This window comes from Drosophila virilis, chromosome 3, assembly GCF_030788295.1.
Source record: "Drosophila virilis strain 15010-1051.87 chromosome 3, Dvir_AGI_RSII-ME, whole genome shotgun sequence".
Lineage (NCBI taxonomy): Eukaryota > Metazoa > Arthropoda > Insecta > Diptera > Drosophilidae > Drosophila > Drosophila virilis.
Window position 1 is genome coordinate 5,548,228 of NC_091545.1, and position 22,926 is coordinate 5,571,153.

General features: G+C 43.3%; 1 protein-coding gene and 1 long non-coding RNA gene across 4 annotated transcripts in view; one reads left to right on the forward strand and one right to left on the reverse strand.

The window, feature by feature from the left end:
• Egfrap (EGFR adaptor protein) overlaps positions 1 to 7,361 on the reverse strand; it is a 28,414-nt gene extending 21,053 nt beyond the window's left edge. Inside the window, exon 1 of one of the 2 annotated variants that reach the window (XM_015175427.3) lies at positions 7,248 to 7,361. The gene's annotated coding sequence lies outside the window, so the exon portion shown is untranslated. Of the gene's footprint in view, positions 1 to 6,852 lie in introns of both variants that reach the window. The other variant, XM_015175428.3, reaches the window with a different exon arrangement.
• Positions 1 to 22,926, forward strand: part of LOC116650533 (uncharacterized) — a 78,984-nt gene that overhangs the window by 23,207 nt on the left and 32,851 nt on the right. For both annotated transcript variants that reach the window (XR_011416315.1, XR_004303527.2), the window contains exon 4: positions 8,181 to 8,258. This is a non-coding gene — a long non-coding RNA (uncharacterized lncRNA). The remainder of the gene's footprint in view (positions 1 to 8,180; positions 8,259 to 22,926) is intronic.

Consider the following 22,926-nt stretch of genomic DNA (forward strand, 5'->3'; position numbering starts at 1 on the left):
AACAATTTGGATAATTACATTATTTTGATGAAGAGCTACAGTTGCATGCGCATAAATAAGCTGACGAGTCACGTCTGGTGGAGGCTGACAGGGGGGGAACTTAATCACTTTGCTGTGTGGTCGTTCGAGACAGATAATTCAAAGTGTGGCAAGTTAGTTAACATATTTAAGTTCCTATTAAGTTGAAGCATTCATAAAGTCTTGGCCCTAAACAGAGCCAGATTGTCATTGAATTTCGCCATTAAATATAATATAATTAAAGCTTATGTTTGATTAAGTTAAATGTTCTTAAAACTGGTTTAAAAGAACTTTAAAATTATATTTTGAAATAATAATAACTTGAAATATTATATATATATATACATATATTTAGAAATATTTGGTTTTATATAATCAAATGCTAGACCCTAAAATCACGATTTCAACCAGACAATGTATGGAGCAAAGGGAAGAAGAAACACAGCTTTCTATGCGTGATTTCATGTTTATGGAATTAAGCTGTGATCTGAATTCTCACAAGTCAAACATTAAATCGACTAAAAGCACTTTTATCGGTACTTTTTTGATTTGACACCTTTAAGATACAGTCCACCTTTTAGATACAGTTCACATTTTCATTGACGTGCCACGACGAAGCGTGTTAGCTCGTAATTTTTCATGGGTCTTTTCTCTTCTGCTTAAACTTTTTAGCGTAGCTCAGCAGCTCCTCCCCCCTGCTCACTATACCCGACTCCGAGGCCCAAAAGCCTAGATCCACATTAATAAGCAACCAATAACTGCGGGGCTTTACCAAGAGCAACAACCATAACAACAACAACAACATTTGATTATGTTGCGCATTTCCACTTGGCCAGCTTTTTCGCCCTGCCGCAACGTTCACCTGCCGCAACCCGCGCCGCTGCCACGCCCCTGGCTTAGCCTTCGCCTCCGTTGTGGATGCGGTTGCTGCTGCTGTTGCAGGTTGCTCAATTCAATTGCAAAATCGTCAAAATATTGCTGGCGGCGTCAATGTATTCAATTATTATTATAAGCCTTCGCTGGCTGCCGGCTGCTGGCTGCCACGCCCTTTTTGGGGCAGCCAGCTTACTCGGTGGGTGGGGCAAAAATTGATTTGGCGAAATTGCTGGGCAACAGCGTGAATGGCCAAAACAATTTTCCAGCATTTACATAATTTTCTTTTGTTGAGGGAAAACAGTTTGCGTAATATGAAACTCTTTTGGCTACGTTTTGGGGTTTTCTCTTTTTTTCAGATTTTCCAATGTATATCGTTAGCATTTCATTAGGAGGCGTTACCCTGCCGCTACTTTCCCCCTGCCCATCCCCCTTTCCTCTACGCATATCGTGTAAATATTTATACGTGTTTAGCTCGTAAACATGCCAATATAATAGAAAATGGGTATGCAGGGTAGATAGCTTGGGTACAAGTGTTTGTAACAGGCTGAAAGGATAGAAAGCATTTTCTACTCCTGTATATATTTTCTTGATCAGTAAGACTAGTTAAATCGATCAAGCCAGGTCCAATTGTGCGTCTATGTGAGCATGTTCTCTAAAACTACAAAAGCTCCTTCAAGAATTCTTCAAAAACTTGACATTAGTAGAGTGTTCCGCTTCGGCTTATGTTTCATGAAGATCGGACCTTAAGCACCGAGGTTAATTAAAAGTGTATTTCCCATACCCATTCGCTGCATAAAGAATATGCGTATGTTTGTTTGAGTGCACGAGAAGGTAGAAATTCTTATAGTGTCCAGGCTTAGGGTGTCTTCGAGTCGTGCACACTCGACCAGAGCACTCTAGTTCGTTGAAGCAGGTTTCGTGCGGCTCCAGCTGCGTCGCATTGTCCCGGTTTGTGATGGACCTGGGGCCTTCGTGGTTTCCATCCGAATTGGTTTGGTTCCTACGGCAGCTGCGTTAGCAGCTTTTTGATTGTCTTTTAATTAAGCGCAAAATACAATAAAAATGCTCTCTTTAACCGGTTTTCTGACTGTGCCGCGTTATGTACCTGTGATTGCTTTGGATTTTCGCCCCCTTAAACAATTGTCCGAGTTCTTGGCACTATTTCAGTGCCCATTTTGACATCTTTTCTACCTGACTGTCAGTTGGCCTGTGCCTGTCAAATTTGCTGCTTATCAGCGTCTTACTTATCTTACCTGTCGTTCGTCTGTCAACAAGTAGTCCATAATTCACTCCGAATGCGTTTGTTGCCATATCTAAGGGCTTATCTCAGTGCAACCAAACAAAACGTGTCGCTCCCAAGGGGGACACCTAATTGGCTGCAGACGTTTGATTCATCTGATAACATTTGATAAAATACAATGTTGTGCGCTGCATTCAATTGAGTTGTTGCATATTTGAAGAAGACTTTACTTTTACAAATTAGTTTCAGCTTATCAAAGCTCATAAAAAATCATCTAAAGAGGTGTAGAAATAGTTCAGATTAATATAAAGATTGGTCAGGCAGAAGAAAATTGGATTGTGAAAGAACTTTAAATAAGTAAAATAAATATTAGAAATAATTTAGATATGGGAGCTGAAATTGGATCAAGAAATTTTATAGAAATTAATATATTTCTGGCTTTATTTTAAGAGTGATAAACTGTGATCTTATCAAGAATCAAGTAAAAGAAAAGAAATTCTAAGATTCTAATTTAAGAATAAAGAATGAAGAAAATTCCGCTTATAAAGCTGAACCCAACGGCAGAGAGTTAGTTCGAGCTGTGAATTGAACCAGCGACTTTTTTTTTACATTTTCAGTTCTAATAAATAGTTTTGCATGCATAGGGCTAAAAATGAGTGCATATATTTATTGCATTATTCATTTATGAACTTTTTGACGGCTTTGGCTGGAGCTGACATTAACTACTTAGTAAAATAAATAAACATTTGATTAGTTGAAAAATGAGGCAACTTAAAAAGTTCTAACCGTACTTAAGTCAAATGCAAGTTGGCTCAAGTTTCCCAAGGGTTATGCACATGGAATGTATGACTTTCTCATGGCTTCCTTCAGCGCACACACACACACACAGACACACACACATAGGCACACACACACTCCACCTTCGAGTCACGCTGTTGACATAACTTCAGCTCATTTCTGTGACACGACAAGTTTACAACTTTGGCTGTGTACTTGGAGTCATTTGGCTTAATTCGTCTGTCCAAATTGCTATTTATATGCATCGCCCTCGCTTTTAATTTGTGCTGCAAATCACGAGTCCCCTTTGGCTCCAGCTGCAGCCGGAGTCGTCGTCGAAGCCGGAGTCGGAGCCCAAGTGCCTGCCAAGTGCTTGGCCAAGAGGCTGTGCGCTGTGTGTCTTGGCCAATCTGCAAACAAAATCAACAGGTGGCGGCGCATATTTCAACATGAAGCTGCCAGGCAAACCGACCGAAATATCAATAAAAATGCCATTTGTTGCGATTGCGTCGTGCCACAAAACGAATGAGAACTGAGAACTGCCGGCCACATAGATAATTTCCAACCATGCCGCACACTGGCTCCAACTACTCTCGAGGCTCTCTCGCAGCTACCCTAACAGGAAGCTTAATGCGTCTCTTATTGAGTTTGTCAAAACAGGCTGCACTTTAAATGAAAGAGCTAAGAAAAGTTTTGGCATTTAACTAACTGGATTTGTTTATAATGTTGCAACAAGAGAGAGCGCTTATTTTGGTGTCAAATTGAGTGCTTAATCTGTTGCAATATTTATAAAAGAGTTTGTTCTGGTTGATAGAATACGAACTTGTGGAATAAACTTCAGTTAACTTCTTAAATTTCTTCGATAACTAAACCTGAGATAAATTTCAAGCTAAATGACGCGTTTTTTTTTTAATATCTAAAAACAAATAAATAAATAAATTGTGCGTATATATTGAAATATATATTTCTCAAAAGAAAAAATGCACACAGCAAGCATTCATCTTTCTCGCAGCAGCTCCTGAAATTTTCCCAAGTGTATCTCAGCTTCGTCTAGACCAAAATATGAATTTATCGTTAATTTTTTTTCTCTCCAGATTTTCCTCGCTGCTTGCATTGAATTTAATTTATTGGCAACACTTTGCTGCGGCTGCCGCATTTAAACGACAAGTGTTGCAAATAAAAAGGCAAAATTAAAGCGGCGCAAATTAGAGAAAAAAAATCGGTAACCAGCGGCGACGTCAACACCGGAGGGGCCCAAAGTGCCAGCAGCCGGGCTCACAAAAAAAAAAAAAAAGAATATATGAAAAAAAAACTTGTTTGCAGCTAAAAACTATTAAAAAACGCGCTGCGATTGCAGGCCACGCTTTGTTGTTGCTGCTGTTGCTGTTGCTGCTGTTGTTGCCGTTGCAGCAAGTGGCTTTGGCTTAATAAAGGCAACAAGGGTGTGCGGCTCGGGCTGGCTAGACGCGGTTGGGGTTAGCGTCAACGCCAAAGGCCAAAAGTGTTGGCAGCACAAACAAATAAAAGGCAATGCTGCTGCTGCTGTTGCTTGTGCACGCCAGCAACATGTGTAGCAAAAAGCCCAAAATGAAGACATGAGCCAGCAGCAAAAACAACTGCAACTGCAACGGCAACAGCAACAACAACAACAACAACAATAACAACAACAACAACGACGATGACGACCTTCTTTTGTAAACGCTGGCTACATAATTGCAACATCCAAAGCAGCAAAGCTAACGAGTTCGGTGCGGCTTTTGTTGGCCCGGTGTGTTGGAATTGCCTCTTTGCCACTGACAGTTGAGAAATTAGAACGGTTTCGTTTATTCTTTGTTTTTGCACTCCTCAAATCACATGCACGTGCGTCCAGTTCAGTTAAGCCCAGTTCTCTGTGTGTAATTGGCGGCCGTGTGTTGCAGGTGTTGCTGCTGTTGTTGCTGTTGTCTAAGGTCAGCAGCAGCTGCAATCAGTTGGCCAAGGCAATCATTGAACCCTGTCAAGCTGTGTTTAATCAATGCTGCATTTTTAAAGCCCATCAAGGCCTGCTGGCCCCCCCTTCGCTCCGCATCGTTTACCTATCGCTTACATGTCCCAAACATTAATGTCGCTCCATTTGCACAAATCGTCGTCGTCGTCGTTGGCGTCGTTGTTGCTGTCATGTTTGTTGTTGTTGTTGTTGTTGTTGTCGCTGTCCTCTTGGCCCGGCCTAAAAGTCTCGGCTTTTGTTTCTTGGGCTGCGTAGGTGGACACTGGCGCATGTTGTTCTTCTTATTGCCGATGTAGCCCTGCGTGATTGCCGCCTTGTTGCTGTTGCCGTTGCCGTTGCCGTTGCTGTTGCCATTGCCATTGATTATTGCCTCTCGCTGGACGCATATAAATCGCAACGCTTAAATCTCTGTTTAAACTTGTAAATTAAAACCTTAATGAGTCTGTACGAATTGGTTTGCTTTGCTTTGGCTGTTTTTCTGCCTGCTATTGCAGTCTTGCAACACGCTGTGCAGCAACACGCATTGCTCAGCTGTAATTTATGCCCCTCTATGGAAACTGAAATTGTTTTTGCACTGTTTTGGCTTGGCCATGAAGTGCATGTATGTGTGTGTGTGTGCATGTGTTTGCTTGTACAAAGGTGAAAAATGAGCGAAGACTGTTGAAAGCTTTAAACTTACAAATATTTATGCAGCTATGTTCTGGGCAACAATTCAAGAATTTTGTACTCGAATCGAGTGCAAAGGCTTTTGAAAAACTAAAGCTCGACTTTCTTAATATATAAAGAAATTCCCCTACCAAGAACGTTTGTTTTAAATAGCAAAAATCCTATCCTAGTTTAAGAAAATGTTCTAAATTTAAAAATATTTAAATAAAAGTTGTTCATAATTAATCAAAGCAACTTTTGATTATTTGAAAGCTACTTGTAGGTGTAGTTCATATTATAACTCAATTCAAGCAGTTTTTGATTATTTCAATCTGTAAAGTCTCGTTATATTATTTTTGTTTGGATTATTTGAAGTGTGGAAACTCTTGTGATACATTTTATTTATTTTGTTTACTTTAAGTCTGCAAAATCTTGTAATAATTTTTGGATTATTTTGTTTACTTTAAGTCTACAAAAGCTTCCAAATCGTTTAATAATTATTTTCTAATCAAGTCTTTTTGCTGTTTGCTTTTGAATCAAGATTTATTCTAAACTTAATTTAAGAGCGATTTGTTGCAGATTTAAAGGAGAAAACGCTTTTCAAACTATTCCCTATAACGGCATTTCGCTGCGTGTCTACACTGTACAAAAGGTTGCATGCAAATTCTTTTAATTGTAAGGCAGTTAAAGTTCCATTTAACAATCATGCAGCACTTCTTTCGATTCGGCCAGTTACAGCAGCAGCAACAGTTGCAGCTGCAGCCTTTGAGGTTGGTAGCGTGTCAGCTGACACGTTTTTAATTTTCAAGCAATTAGTTTGTTTTTTTTTTTTTTTTTTGCTATCCAATTCCAATCACAGACCACAACGAAACTCACATGTGGCCAGGCGCAAGAACCTGCAGACCCAAAGGAAGGCTTGCGGATTGCGGGTTGCGGCGGGGGGATATTGGGGTTTAGCCTACCCGCATTGTCGATTACCTTAAAATGATTTCTTTGCTAATTAATGCGCTGTGAATTTTCTCACGCTTGGCAAAAACCCGCACCAAAAACATGTTCCTCTGTTTCTTCTTCTTCTTCTTCTTCTGGCCACAAGCGGCCAGCAGAATGTTACAGTTACGAGTTTTTCTTTGTGTTCTTTGACTTCCTCAATAACATTTGCATAGTTAGTTGAAGTCAGTTAGTTAGTCGCATGTCAGGTTGATTAATTTAAATGGCTTGTTTTGTGGCCGCACACGCGATTAGATGATTACAGCAAATGCTTTAATTATTAGCATAATGTTTCTCTTCTTTTTTTTCTGTTTTTACCAACCCTTTAAAATGGCTTTTTGGCTCTGGTGCTTATCCGTTTCAAGAGTGTCAACAGCTGCGGCAGCAACAGGTTTGCCAGAAATGCTGCTCGCTTTGTGGCAAATGCCAAATTCCAAATGTTAATTAGCCAATTGATTCGTTTGAACTCTTCCAGTTGCAACTAGCTTTCAGTTAATTTCCGATGTATTTAGAAATTGTTGAATTTTATTTATATTTTATTTGGTAATTTCGCACTGCTTTTGTTCACCTTACACAAGATTCAAATGCATTACGAAATACATATTCGTAGGCCTCACAGCTGCACCTACATCTAAGCGCATCTGAGCCCATGCACAACAACAAAGATGACAATACACACACTCATACATATAAACACATTAATGCACACACACTCACAACACGTCTTTAACCGATTCCGATTTTGATTTCTACTGCGACTGCAACTGCGACTGCGATTGCGACGTTCGCTTCCGCTGGCTAAGCGTAAACGACTAAAAGCGGCCACATAAATTTCAATAGGCCAGGCAGTCGGCAGTCGGCAGTCAGCGAGGCAGTCAGATGGGAAACCAGGCAGTCAGGCAGCGGCTGCTCGAAGTCACAGCCAGCAGCTGACGTCGACGCCGCACAGTGGCTAAGCAGCGCCGTCTAATTGTCACTCCATATCAATAATAATTAATATTGGTATTATTATGCTTAATATTATAAATATATCATTATTATTATTTGTATTACTATTCTCATTATTAATACTAATATTATTATTAATGATATTGTTATTATTATTGTTATTATTATTATTATTATTATTATTATTAATATTATTAATTTTGTCATTATAATAGATGTTTTTGTTAGTATTAGTATTATTGTTACTCTCATTATTATTATTATTTTTATTATCATTATAAACAACATTATTACTATTATTTTTATCATTGTTCTTAGTATTTTCATTATTATTGTTACTATATCCTTTCGCCCATCCCAAGCAATATATTTATCTTGGATCTCTAAATAATGAAAACATAAATAATGTTCAGTTATTGCAAAAATGGATATTTTCCAAAGTTATAGAGCCAAAAAAGTTAACTTTTATGTGTAAATGGGCATTCAGAAAAGATAGAAGACTAGACAAATCGCACAAATAGCAAATACAGTTTCAGAATCATTTGCTCTTACAGTTTAGAAAAATAAGCCACATAGTCTATTACAGGGGTGAATAGGGTTTTTTGTATTTTATATTATATATTTAATATTCTGTGTTTTATATAAATTATTTATTTACAAATTTAAAGCTCTTTTAATAGTCAAGCACAACTTTCCTTTCAGCCGGTGCAAATTGCTGATGGACCACAGTGCAACCAGCAACCAGTATCCTTCCATTCACATGGACATTGTTTGTGGAACGTAAGTAAATACCTCGCTCACTGTTGTTCACGGCTCTTTCGTATTTCTGTCTATATATGTGTATGTGAATGTGTATGAGAGTGTGTGTGTTTGTGCATGTGAGAATCCCATAGAGAGGCATGCCTACAAACTGGGTTTCCAGCATCCACACACTCACTCAAAGTCCACTCTGCTTAAGTATGAGCCAAGCTTCTTATCTTTTTTAATGATAACAACTCATTTAACGATATCAAACACTAGAGTTGCATGCACTTTTCAGTGGCACTTCTTGGTCTAAGCCAAAGAGCTTCTAATTGATAATTTCTCATGCTGCTTAAATGTTTATATGCTTTTTAAGTGATTAATGGTTTCTATTTGTAGTTGGAGGTGTGTTTACAGCAGCTGGACTGTCTAGCCTGCTATCGTAAAATGTTGTTGTTAGAGGTTGAGAAGATTTTATGACAACTTGATGTGATTTGAGGTTAGCTAGCAATTGGGCTGGCTGTAAGCTGGTTTACATCATGCTCGATTATTTTAATTGTTGTTTAGCATATTCTAAGAGTTTATGCAAGGCAAAAGATATTTCCTAAATATAACCCAGGATGATTGTTTTTTGGTAAAAGACTTGACATGTTGAAATCAAATCAAATATGGTAGTAGAGCTGGCAACAGTTTAGTGTGCAAGGCACAGTTTTACTTAAGACACTGCAAATACTCTTTCCTTGTATTTAATACCAAAATTCAACACAGTGGCAAGTTTCTGGTTTCTAGCAGCAAAACCTGCGTTTAAGGGATGTGAATACCGAGCTTTACGAACCAAACCCAAAAGAAGGGTTTGAACCATTAAAATTTTGGTGCGTTTTACAATACTGATTTTAACAGCAAATAGACTTTCTTTTAATTAAGTTCGGAGCAGCGGGCAAATAACTCTTGCGTAGCTCTGCTTTTTGATTTCGTCTGACTAAGAAGTCACAGTTAATGTTGATATTTTATATTTCATTTATTTCTTGCGCTAAAAATTAATTAAAACTGCGTTAAAAATGTTTGCCACACTCCCCGTCGACCGCACAAAGTGCACAACTCGGGCAGCAACCAATTCCAAGACGCGCACATTCTCTGGCAAATACCAAATAGCAACAACAACAAATGCAACAACAACAACTGCAACAAAAACAACAACAAAAACAACAACTTAAACAGCTGCGACAGCAAATCTTTTTCCACTTTTGCACAACTCCAAAGTATTTACAAGCATCGTTCGCAGTCGCATCTAAAAATGTTTGGCATTTGGCAACACGCACCAATGAATAAATAGCAGCAACTGTTGGTGGGGGGAACGAGTAGAACGAGTAGTTAAAGAAGGGATTGGGGAGGGCGGTGGGGTGGGTGTTTGGTTGAAAATGCTTAGCTAGAAGGCTGCTAAAATGTTTGGATTTCAAACGAGCTCATTTTTTGCGTGCGTGGCTGCATTTCAAAAATGATTTGCAATGCGGTCGGTGAACCTGGCAGCTGGTGGCAATAGTGTGGGGGGAGGAGGTTGCAGCACAGTTTGGCAGGAAATGCAGTATTCAGTTAAGTTTTTAGCCGCTGTTAGCTGAACTCGAGAGCCAGGCAAGCGTAACATGTCGAGACCGCAGACGGCGTGACTCGGATGAGGGATGAGTTATCGAGGCGACCACGCGTGAGTGTTGCCTTTGAATTCGAAACGGGATGTGCGAGTGTGTGTAGGTGTATGTGTGTGTGTGTGTGTGTGTGTGTGAGTGTGTGAGGAGGTATATGCATGTGCAACATTGCTCATAATTTATGACAAGAGCCAAAAGCGTTGACTGATAAGCGCCTGAGCAGAAAGAGCTGCTCAGCGATGGGGCACCAAATGCAATTCTTTGGCCACATTTCCCAGCGGCAACATTATCAGCGACTGGTCGCAGCAACAGCAACAGCAGCAGCCGACACAGCAGCAACATCTTCAGCTCAAGGCGCATTCACATTCACGAAGTGCAGACAGAAGCCGAACTTGCCCATCCGAAGAGTTGTTGTTGTTGCTGATGCCACGCGGTTTTGCGTGCCACACGTTGCTAGCTGCCACAGTTGCCGCAGTTGGTGCAGCAGCTGCTGCAACTGCTGCCATTGCTGACATCCACGTGCAACTCATTTCTGTGCGCCGCATCAGTTGGCAGCGTGTTTTTTGTCGCCGCGTCGACGCCAGCAGCAGCGGGCGACATGGCAACATCTCGCGGTTGCCCACAACAACAGCAACAGCAACAGCAACAACAACAACAACAACAACTGGAATGTTGTCAGGGGCAAAATGTTGCTAAGCCTGTCACAGTTAACTAGAACGAGAGATTAGATCGAAAAAGAGACGGTCCAACAATGCGTGGGAGTAAGTGAGAGGGCGCACAATCATTGTCTTTGTGTTGCTTAGCAACGTTAACTTGTTGGGAATTATATTTTTAATTTTTTCTTGAGTTTATAGCTTAAATGGAAAAGCTAAAAATGTGACGGAAATACTTTAAATAATTATAATTAGATGCTAAATGCTTTAAATCAACTTTGGACTGATTGTACTTATGGAAACTATATAATATAGAAGTCCGAGATATCGAACCTCACAATTTACGCCCACAGGCGAACTTGTCTTTATCATCGTGGCTGTTGATATGGATTGAGAAACATTAAAGCAATTCAAGAGTTTATTAAAGAAAGTTAGAGATAGTAAAGATATTTGTTTCTATCAGCATGGATGTTGGCATTCATCTACTAAATGTATGTTTAGGGTATTTGATCTTCGTCAATCTATATAATTACCGATATTTATATTTTGTTCATTTGCTTCAACCTATTCATCTTTCGAACCATCTGTCATAACACGTATTTGCAAAATGAAACTCATTTAAGTTGCTAAAATTAATGATCTGCTGCTAATGAACTCAGTTTGACAGACGCTAGAAATCATTTACAGATGCAACTCGACATGTTGATAGACAAACAAAGCTGGAGTTGCCGCGAGATGCTTTGCTGTTGCAATTAGCATGTGTAATTGGCATTCTTGCCACATGGCATATCATTAGGCCCAGGCCGGTCGACAGCCGAGGGTGCAACTCACTTTTGGCCAGCGGCTAATTGTTTGTGTGTGCGAAATGGCACAACAAAAACACAAGAACACAAGAATGGGCGGTACAAATGGGGCGTGTCGCATACACTTTAAAGGCGACAACAAATGCGCCCCTAAATGGCACTTGCAACATGTTTTTTCGGGGCGTGCGCTACATTTGGGGGCATCAATTAAAGTGCCACAAAGTAAATGAAGATTGAGGCACAAAAAGTGAAATTTCAATTAATCAATGCAAGAGGCAAGCAGCCAATGTGTGGCAAGCGGCAGTGGCAGAGAGGGGCTGCATTTGTTGTTTCAGTTAACACTTTTGCCTGTTGGCCGCGATAAGATCAAAGATCAAAGCTGCAAGTTCAACATTTGGCAACGGCCGCTCACAATTCGTGTTGCCATTGTTTGTTGTTGCTGTGGCACGCGCCGGCGCAGGTCAAAAGCGTGCAGTCTGAAAACGGTAGCCAGCAAAAATTGCGGCATGCAACATGCAGCATGGACTGCATAGTCCATGATGATAAATGTGCGCCCCATAGAATCTGTGAATGGTTGCTTGCTGCGGTTGCGGCACTGTCAAGTGTTGCCACTGCTGCTGCCTCTGCTGCTGGTGTGGCAGCTTTCGAGTTAATGTTGACAATTTAGCACAACATTTGTTTGCCATGTTATTAAAAATTTGCGACGCTTTCATGCAACATTTGCGAGCGCAATTAGTTGCATTTATAATTGGGGGACGTGCTCTGCAAAATGCTCCGCTTGTCTTTATTTTATGTGGCATCATTTCTTTTTATTTTTTGGGCAGTCTGCAACATGTTCGAACGCTATAAATCAATTTGGCGGAAGAGCCGTCCAAAAGGCAGCATGCAAAAATGCTTGAAACGTGTCGGCTGCATAAAAATTCAAGTGCGCTACAGTTGAAAAATCTCGTGGAGAGTTATTCCGAAATTTGTCTTTATATATGAGCAGGCGAGGGAGTTTGTTAGAAGCAAAAAGTGAAGAGCATAAAAAATCCCAAAGTCATAAGAAAATTTAAGATTTTATATAAAAATATGTTCTCAAATGTTAACACAGACATATTTTGATTTGAGTAATATTTGACTTGTTAGTTAAATCGAAAATGTGTTAATAAATTACCAATTTTTTTGACTTCGTTTGCGATAAAGTACTTTCGCTGTTGGCCAAAAGTCGCATTGATAATATAACCAAAAGCTTGGTTAGCAAAAATTGGCGAATGCGAATTAAAATTTTATCGACAACAATGTTGCGGTCGGAAAGCAATAAAAATTGTTATGCTGATGAACGACATGACACCAACAGCAGCAGCAGCAGCAGCAGCAACATGCAACAACAGCAACCGATCGACCGCAGCAACAAGCAACAACAACAACAGCAGCAACAGTTGTCGCTGTTGCCAGTGGACCGCATCGCGAAATTCTTTCTTTCCTTTTTAGTTTTTTGCTACCTTTTCCCAGCTTTTTGTGTTTTTTTTTTTTTTTGTTTTTTTTTTTTTTGGAGGACTTTGTTGGCTGCTAAACTCAAAATGAGAAATTGCTGCCGCTGGTGCAATTTTCATGGTTGACCTCATTTTGTTGCTGTCGTTGTTGACTTTGTGGAATATTTGGTGGCAGCAGCAACAGCCACAACAGCAACGCATCAGGCCAGACAGTCCGTCAGTCCGTCAGCCCGTCAGTCAGTCAGTCGGATGATGTTGAGACTGAGGAGGATGCAAGCAGCGACAGTCGACGACAACATGAGCCGGTCACGTCAGCGCCTGTGACAATTTGTCGCTAAACAATTTTTGAACCGACAAAATTGTAAGTTGCTGTTGTGTATGTTGCCGTTGTGTATGTTGCCGTTGTGTATGTAGTTGCCGCATGCGAAAATTCAATAAATAAAAATGTAATTACGTGTTGAACAGCTGCAGCGGCAATTTGATGGATGAGTTCGGCTTAAAAGTATATAAATAAGTTGGCCCACAAAACGGGCCAACAAAAGCCGTTTAGAATTGTGTGTGTTAACAATGGAGAAAACATACCACTCGCACTTTGAATTGCCGTTAATGTGCTATGTCAATATTTGTTAACGCTTCAAGCGAGTTCAAAGCAATACGAAAAAAGATATCCTGCCGGCATTTGCCACCTCGCTTGGGTCAACAACGCTTACTGTGAGATCTCTCACTACGCATTTGCTATTTAACCCACTGCTGAATGCTTTTATATAACAACGTCTGGACCTTTCAGTAAAAAACAAGTAGAGGTGCCTCGAGTGGGTGTGCTCGACTAGGGAATACCTATAAATTATTACTAAGCGAGAAAAACAGCGGGCTTATTAAAAGAATTTTTGTACTTGATTCCTTCATAACAAATTCTTAACCTGTTGAGCCTCAATCGAGCAAAAAACTCTTGTATAAAGTAGATGTTAAAGAAATCTGGAAACTAGAAAAGAAGATATCTATGCGAATATTTGTACTTCAAGCTTGAAACTAGAGAGCTAAGGTTTGATTAAGGGGGATACGGAGGGATGTATGCCAAATAAAATACTTTCTATCAAACTTGGAGGCTCTTAAAATATCTGAAAAAAGTTCAAAAAATATTTGAATCAGTATTTATCGGTGCCGTGGCTGGAGTTATCGATAGTATAATATAAAATTTATTTGGCCCTTTAATCTTGAATTTAATATGCGTTCAAATCGAAGCTTTGATAGAGTTGGACAGGCTAATCGAATCGGAAATATATCTAATGGGTTATGCTTGAATTCACTATACCCTACTTATTGCCCATTTAGTAATGTCTGCAGGGTATACAAGAAACAGGTGAGGCACATAACAGTCCACAGATCTGTGGACATGGCACAAAGTAGCCATCATTGTGGAGAAAATGTTGCACACTCTCTAAACGTTTTGTTTACACCGTTTGCCGCCTGGCCAGGAGCTGCAAGGAGAAGAGCTGGCTGGTTGCGGAATCGCAGTCGGAGCTGTGTGCCCGGCTCTATATATCCTCGGTCTGTGCTGGATACATGTGACTACGTGTTTTCCTATGCCTGCTGTACATTTGCAGCATGTTTAGTGATGCGATCTTTGTTTGTGTCTCGTGCTTTGCTTTCCAGCAGCAACAATTACAGCCGAGAGTCGCGTCGATGACAACGACAACAGCAGCAGCAGCGGCAACAACTGCAACAACAACAGCAACAACAGCAACAACAACAACATATGCCACATGCCTCACTCACTTTCTCGCTGTGCTGGTAAATGCTTGGAAAATGTGCACAATTTTCACATCCGGTGTCACATTCGATTCAATTGAGATTTACCTGAACGTGACTAAAATACGCAAATTAAAAACGCTTTTCTCGTCCACACTCGACGCGTGTATGCGCGTGTGCGTGTGTGTGTGTGTGTGTGTTTTGTATCTGTGCGTGCACAGTGTGTGTATGTTGGCCCGGGGGATTGTTAGCCGACTTTTCTAGCTGCCGACCCCCATTTTCAGCTTGTTTTCCTTTTGGGTTAGTTGTGTTATGTTTAAATCACTGTGTCATCTGAAGCGCATGATATAATAAAGCATGCCGATCCTTTAATATAAGTTATTAGCGAGGTTTTCGAACTGCAAGCGCTCAATTAATTTGGCTGCCCAATTTCATACTAAAACTTTGTACTTGAATGGTTGCCAAAAGTCCAGTAAATGCCCGATCTAGACTCCGTAGATCCTTCGTCAAATTACTTTGTCAAAGCTGAACCAAATTTTATGAACACGATTTGTGCTCATGATTGATTTGGAATTGAAATTGTAATTGCATTGTATTTAGTCCTGACTTCCGCAAAGGTTTATTGGATAGATTAAAAACGGCAAATTAGTAGTCGGCATAAATGAGAAATAAAACCGACAACAGTGCACAATATAATTAAAAGGTCTAATTGAAATTTTAGTGCATGAAAATGCAATTAGTGGTCGCTAACAAAATGTTAACCAGTGTTTAACTAAAATGAAAATTAACTGGCTATAAACATGGCGAACTTTAAGTAGAAATTAACTGAGCGCAATGAATAGCATGTAAAACAACAAAAAGTCAATGCTGCAGGGCGTCAGAGTTCTGTCGTTTTGAAACGTCATATCTCCCGCGGAGTTCTGTCGTTTTGGAACGTCATATCTCCGCGCGGAGTTCTGTCGTTTTGGAACGTCATATCTCGGCGAGGAGTTCTGTTGTTTTGGAACGTCATATCTCCGCGAGGAGTTCTGTTGTTTTGGAACGTCATATCTCCGCGAGGAGTTCTGTCGTTTTGGAACGTCATATCTCCGCGAGGAGTTCTGTCGTTTTGGAACGTTATATCTCCGCGAGGAGTTCTGTCGTTTTGAAACGTCATATCTCCCGCGGAGCTCTGTCGTTTTGGAACGTCATATCTCCGCGAGGAGTTCTGTCGTTTTGGAACGTCATATCTCCGCGAGGAGTTCTGTCGTTTTGGAATGTTATATCTCCGCGAGGAGTTCTGTCGTTTTGGAACGTCATATCTCCGCGAGGAGTTCTGTCGTTTTGGAACGTCATATCTCCGCGAGGAGTTCTGTCGTTTTGGAACGTCATTTCTCCGCGCGGAGTTCTGTCGTTTTGGAACCTCATATCTCCGCGAGGAGTTCTGTCGTTTTGGAACGTCATATCTCCCGCGGAGTTCTGTCGTTTTGGAACGTCATATCTCCCGCGGAGTTCTGTCGTTTTGGAACGTCATATCTCCGCGAGGAGTTCTGTCGTTTTGGAACGTCATATCTCCGCGCAGAATTCTGTCGTTTTAGAACGTCATATCTCCCGCGGAGTTCTGTCGTTTTGGAACGTCATAACTCCGCGCGGAATTCTGTCGTTTTGGAACGTCATATCTCCGCGCGGAGTTCTGTCGTTTTGGAACGTCATATCTCCGCGCGGAGTTCTGTCGTTTTGGAACGTCATATCTCCGCGCAGAATTCTGTCGTTTTGGAACGTCATATCTCCCGCGGAGTTCTGTCGTTTTGGAACGTCAAATCTCCCGCGGAGTTCTGTCGTTTTGGAACGTCATATCTCCCGCGGAGTTCTGTAGTTTTGGAACGTCATATCTCCCGCGAAGTTCTGTCGTTTTGGAACGTCATATCTCCCGCGGAGTTCTGTCGTTTTGGAACGTCATATCTCCGCGAGGAGTTCTGTCGTTTTGGAACGTAATAACTCCTTGCGGAATTCTGTCGTTTTGGAACGTCATATCTCCGCGCGGAATTCTGTCGTTTTGGAACGTCATATCTCCGCGCGGAGTTCTGTCGTTTTGGAACGTCATATCTCCGCGCGAAGTTCTGTCGTTTTGGAACGTCATATCTCCGCGCGGAGTTCTGTTGTTTTGGAACGTCATATCTCCCGCGGAGCTCTGTCGTTTTGGAACGTCATATCTCCGCGAGGAGCTCCGTCGTTTTGGAACGTCATATCTCCTCGAGGAGTTCTGTCGTTTTGGAACGTCATATCTCCCGCGGAGCTCTGTCGTTTTGGAACGTTATATCTCCGCGAGGAGTTATGTCGTTTTGCAACGTCATATCTCCGCGAGGAGTTCTGTCTTTTGGAACGTCATATCTCCCGCGGAGTTCTGTCGTTTTGGAACGTCATATCTCCCGCGGAGTTCTGTCGTTTTGGAACGTCATATCTCCGCGAGGAGTTCTGTCGTTTTAAAACGTCATATCTCCCGCGGAGTTCTGTCGTTTTGGAACGTTATATCTCCGCGAGGAGTTCTGTCGTTTTGGAACGTCATATCTCCGCGAGGAGTTCTGTCGTTTTGAAACGTCATATCTCCCGCGGAGCTCTGTCGTTTTGGAACGTTATATCTCCGCGAGGAGTTCTGTCGTTTTGGAACGTCATATCTCCCGCGGAGTTCTGTCGTTTTGGAACGTCATATCTCCGCGAGGAGTTCTGTCGTTTTGGTACGTCATATCTCCGCGAGGAGCTCTGTCGTTTTGGACCGTCATATCTCCCGCGGAGTTCTGTCGTTTTGGAACGCCATATCTCCGCGAGGAGTTCTGTCGTTTTGAAACGTCATATCTCCGCGAGGAGTTCTGTCGTTTTGGAACGTCATATCTCCGCGAGGAGTTCTGTCGTTTTGGAACGTCATATCTCCGCGCGGAATTCTGTCGTTTTGGAACGTCATATCTCCGCGCGGAGTTCTGTCGTTTTGGAACGTCATATCTCAGCGCGTAGTTCTGTCGTTTTGGAACGTCATATCTCCGCGCGGAGTTCTGTTGTTTTGGAACGTCATATCTCCCGCGGAGCTCTGTCGTTTTGGAACGTCATATCTCCGCGAGGAGCTCCGTCGTTTTGGAACGTCATATCTCCTCGAGGAGTTCTGTCGTTTTGGAACGTCATATCTCCCGCGGAGCTCTGTCGTTTTGGAACGTTATATCTCCGCGAGGAGTTATGTCGTTTTGGAACGTCATATCTCCGCGAGGAGTTCTGTCGTTTTGGAACGTCATATCTCCCGCGGAGTTCTGTCGTTTTGGAACGTCATATCTCCCGCGGAGTTCTGTCGTTTTGGAACGTCATATCTCCGCGAGGAGTTCTGTCGTTTTAAAACGTCATATCTCCCGCGGAGTTCTGTCGTTTTGGAACGTCATATCTCCCGCGGAGTTCTGTCGTTTTGGAACGTCATATCTCCGCGAGGAGTTCTGTCGTTTTGGAACGTCATAACTCCACGCGGAATTCTGTCGTTTTGGAACGTAATATCTCCGCGCGGAGTTCTGTCGTTTTGGAACGTCATATCTCCGCGCGGAGTTCTGTCGTTTTGCAACTTCATATCTCCGCGCGGAGCTCTGTCGTTTTGCAACGTCATATCTCCGCGAGGAGTTCTGTCGTTTTGGAACGTCATATCTCCCGCGGAACCCTGTCGTTTTGGAACGTTATATGTCCGCGAGGAGTTCTGTCGTTTTGGAACGTCATATCTCCCGCGGAGCTCTGTCGTTTTGGAACGTCATATCTCCGCGAGGAGTTCTGTCGTTTTGAAACGTCATATCTCTCGCGGAGTTCTGTCGTTTTGGAACGTCATATCTCCGCGCGGAGTTCTGTCGTTTTGGAACGTCATATCTTCGCGCGGAGTTCTGTCGTTTTGGAACGTCATATCTCCGCGAGGAGTTCTGTCGTTTTGGAACGTCATATCTCCGCGAGGAGTTCTGTCGTTTTGGAACGTCAATTCTCCGCGAGGAGTTCTGTGGTTTTGGAACGTCATATCTCCGCGAGGAGTTCTGTCGTTTTGGAACGTTATATCTCCGCGAGGAGTTCTGTCGTTTTGGAACGTTATATCTCCGCGAGGAGTTCTGTCGTTTTGGAACGTCATATCTCCGCGAAGAGTTCTGTCGTTTTGGAACGTCATATCTCCGCGAGGAGTTCTGTCGTTTTGGAACGTTATATCTCCGCGAGGAGTTCTGTCGTTTTGGAACGTCATTTCTCCGCGCGGAGTTCTGTCGTTTTGGAACCTCATATCTCCGCGAGGAGTTCTTTCGTGTCGAAACGTCATATCTCCCGCGGAGTTCTGTCGTTTTGGAACGTCATATCTCCCGCGGAGTTCTTTCGTTTTGGAATGTCATATCTCCGCGAGGAGTTCTGTCGTTTTGGAACGTCATATCTCCGCGCAGAATTCTGTCGTTTTAGAACGTCATATCTCCCGCGGAGTTCTTTCGTTTTGGAACGTCATAACTTCGCGCGGAATTCTGTCGTTTTGGAACGTCATATCTCCGCGCGGAGTTCTGTCGTTTTGAAACGTCATAACTCCGCGCGGAGTTCTGTCGTTTTGGAACGTCATATCTCCGCGCAGAATTCTGTCGTTTTGGAACGTCATATCTCCCGCGGAGTTCTGTCGTTTTGGAACGTCATATCTCCCGCGGAGTTCTGTCGTTTTGTAACGTCATATCTCCCGCGGAGTTCTGTCGTTTTGGAACGTCATATCTCCTGCGAAGTTATGTCGTTTTGGAACGTCATATCTCCCGCGGAGTTCTGTCGTTTTGGAACGTCATATCTCCCGCGGAGCTCTGTCGTTTTGGAACGTCATATCTCCGCGAGGAGTTCTGTCGTTTTGGAACGTCATATCTCCCGCGGAGTTCTGTCGTTTTGGAACGTCATAACTCCTCGCGGAATTCTGTCGTTTTGGAACGTCATATCTCCGCGCGGAATTCTGTCGTTTTGGAACGTCATATCTCCGCGCGGAGTTCTGTCGTTTTGGAACGTCATATCTCCGCGCGAAGTTCTATCGTTTTGGAACGTCATATATCCGCGCGGAGTTCTGTTGTTTTGGAACGTCATATCTCCCGCGGAGCTCTGTCGTTTTGGAACGTCATATTTCCGCGAGGAGTTCTGTCGTTTTGGAACGTCATATCTCCTCGAGGAGCTCAGTCGTTTAGGAACGTCATATCTCCCGCGGCGCTCTGTCGTGTTGGAACGTTATATCTCCGCGAGGAGTTATGTCGTTTTGGAGCGTCATATCTCCCGCGGAGCTCTGTCGTTTTGGAACGTCATATCTCCCGCGGAGCTCTGTCGTTTTGGAACGTCATATCTTCGCGAGGAGTTCTGTTGTTTTGGAACGTCATATCTCCCGCGGAGCTCTGTCGTTTTGGAACGTCATATTTCCGCGAGGAGTTCTGTCGTTTTGGAACGTCATATCTCCGCGAGGAGTTTTGTCGTTTTGGAACGTCATATCTCCCGCGGAGTTCTGTCGTTTTGGAACGTCATATCTCCGCGCGGAGTTCTGTCGTTTTGGAACGTCATATCTCCCGCGGAGCTCTGTCGTTTTGGAACGTCATATCTCCCGCGGAGCTCTGTCGTTTTGGAACGTCATATCTCCGCGAGGAGTTCTGTCGTTTTGAAACGTCATATCTCCCGCGGAGTTCTGTCGTTTTGGAACGTCATATTTCCCGCGGAATTTTGGAACGTCATATTTCCGCGAGGAGTTCTGTCGTTTTGGAACGTCATATCTCCTCGAGGAGCTCTGTCGTTTAGGAACGTCATATCTCCCGCGGCGCTCTGTCGTGTTGGAACGTTATATCTCCCCGAGGAGTTATGTCGTTTTGGAACGTTATATCTCCGCGAGGAGTACTGTCGTTTTGGAACGTCATATCTCCGCGAGGAGTTCTGTCGTTTTGAAACGTCATATCTCCCGCGGAGCTCTGTCGTTTTGGAACGTTATAACTCCGCGAGGAGTTCTGTCGTTTTGGAACGTCATATCTCCCGCGGAGTTCTGTCGTTTTGGAACGTCATATCTCCGCGAGGAGTTCTGTCGTTTTGGACCGTCATATCTCCCGCGGAGTTCTGTCGTTTTGGAACGTCATAGCTCCGCGCGGAGTTCTGTCGTTTTGGAACGTCATATCTCCGCGCGGAGTTCTGTCGTTTTGGACCGTCATATCTCCCGCGGAGTTCTGTCGTTTTGGAACGTCATAGCTCCGCGCGGAGTTCTGTCGTTTTGGAACGTCATATCTCCGCGCGGAGTTCTGTCGTTTTGGAACGTCATATCTCCGCGCGGAGTTCTGTCGTTTTGGAACGTCATATCTCCGCGAGGAGTTCTGTCGTTTTGGAACGTCATATCTCCGCGAGGAGTTCTGTCGGTTTGAAACGTCATATCTCCCGCGGAGTTCTGTCGTTTTGGAACGTTATAGCTCCGCGAGGAGTTCTGTCTTTTTGAAACGTCATATCTCGCGCGGAGTTCTGTCGTTTTGGAACGTCATATCTCCGCGCGGAGTTCTTTCGTTTTGGAACGTCATATCTCCGCGAGGAGTTCTGTCGTTTTGGACCGTCATATCTCCCGCGGAGTTCTGTCGTTTTGGAACGTCATAGCTCCGCGCGGAGTTCTGTCGTTTTGGAACGTCATATCTCCGCGCGGAGTTCTGTCGTTTTGGAACGTCATATCTCCGCGCGGAGTTCTGTCGTTTTGGAACGTCATATCTCCGCGCGGAGTTCTGTCGTTTTGGAACGTCATATCTCCGCGAGGAGTTCTGTCGTTTTGGAACGTCATATCTGCGCGCGGAGTTCTGTCGTTTTGGAACGTCATATCGTTTTGGACCGTCATATCTCCCGCGGAGTTCTGTCGTTTTGGAACGTCATAGCTCCGCGCGGAGTTCTGTCGTTTTGGAACGTCATATCTCCGCGCGGAGTTCTGTCGTTTTGGAACGTCATATCTCCGCGCGGATTTCTTTAGTTTTGGAACGTCATATCTCCGCGAGGAGTTCTGTCGTTTTGGAACGTCATATCTGCGCGCGGAGTTCTGTCGTTTTGGAACGTCATATCTCCGCGCGGAGTTCTGTCGTTTTGAAACGTCATATCTCCCGTGGAGTTCTGTCGTTTTGGAACGTCATATCTCCCGCGGAGTTCTGTCGTTTTGGAACGTTATATCTCCGCGAGGAGTTCTGTCGTTTTGGAACGTCATATCTCCGCGAGGAGTTCTGTCGTTTTTAAACGTCATATCTCCCGCGGAGTTCTGTCGTTTTGGAACGTCATATCTCCGCGAGGAGTTCTGTCGTTTTGGAACGTCATATCTCCGCGAAGAGTTCTGTCGTTTTGGAACGTCATATCTCCGCGAGGAGTTCTGTCGTTTTGGAACGTAATATCTCCCGCGGAGCTCTGTCGTTTTGGAACGTTATATCTCCGCGAGGAGTTCTGTCGTTTTGGAACGTCATATCGTTTTGGACCGTCATATCTCCCGCGGAGTTCTGTCGTTTTGGAACGTCATAGCTCCGCGCGGAGTTCTGTCGTTTTGGAACGTCATATCTCCGCGCGGAGCTCTGTCGTTTTGGAACGTCATATCTCCGCGAGGAGTTCTGTCGTTTTTAAACGTCATATCTCCCGCGGAGTTCTGTCGTTTTGAAACGTCATATCTCCGCGAGGAGTTCTGTCGTTTTGGAACGTCATATCTCCCGCGGAGTTCTGTTGTTTTTAAACGTCATATCTCCCGCGGAGTTCTGTCGTTTTGAAACGTCATATCTCCCGCGGAGTTCTGTCGTTTTGAAACGTCATATCTCCCGTGGAGTTCTGTCGTTTTGGAACGTCATATCTCCCGTGGAGTTCTGTCGTTTTGGAACGTCATATCTCCCGCGGAGTTCTGTCGTTTTGGGACGTTATATCTCCGCGAGGAGTTCTGTCGTTTTGGAACGTCATATCTCCGCGAGGAGTTCTGTCGTTTTTAAACGTCATATCTCCCGCGGAGTCCTGTCGTTTTGGAACGTCATATCTCCGCGCGGAGTTCTGTCGTTTTGGAACGTCATATCTCCGCGAAGAGTTCTGTCGTTTTGGAACGTCATATCTCCGCGAGGAGTTTTGTCGTTTTGGAACGTCATATCTCCGCGAGGAGTTCTGTCGTTTTGGAATGTCATATCTCCGCGAGGAGTTCTGTCGCTTTGGAACGTCATATCTCCCGCGGAGCTCTGTCGTTTTGGAACGTTATATCTCCGCGAGGAGTTCTGTCGTTTTGGAACGTCATATCTCCGCGAGGAGTTCTGTCGTTTTGAAACGTCATATCTTCCGCGGAGTTCTGTCGTTTTGGAACGTCATATCTCCGCGAGAATTCTGTCGATTTGGAACGTCATATCTCCGCGAGGAGTTCTGTCGGTTTGAAACGTCATATC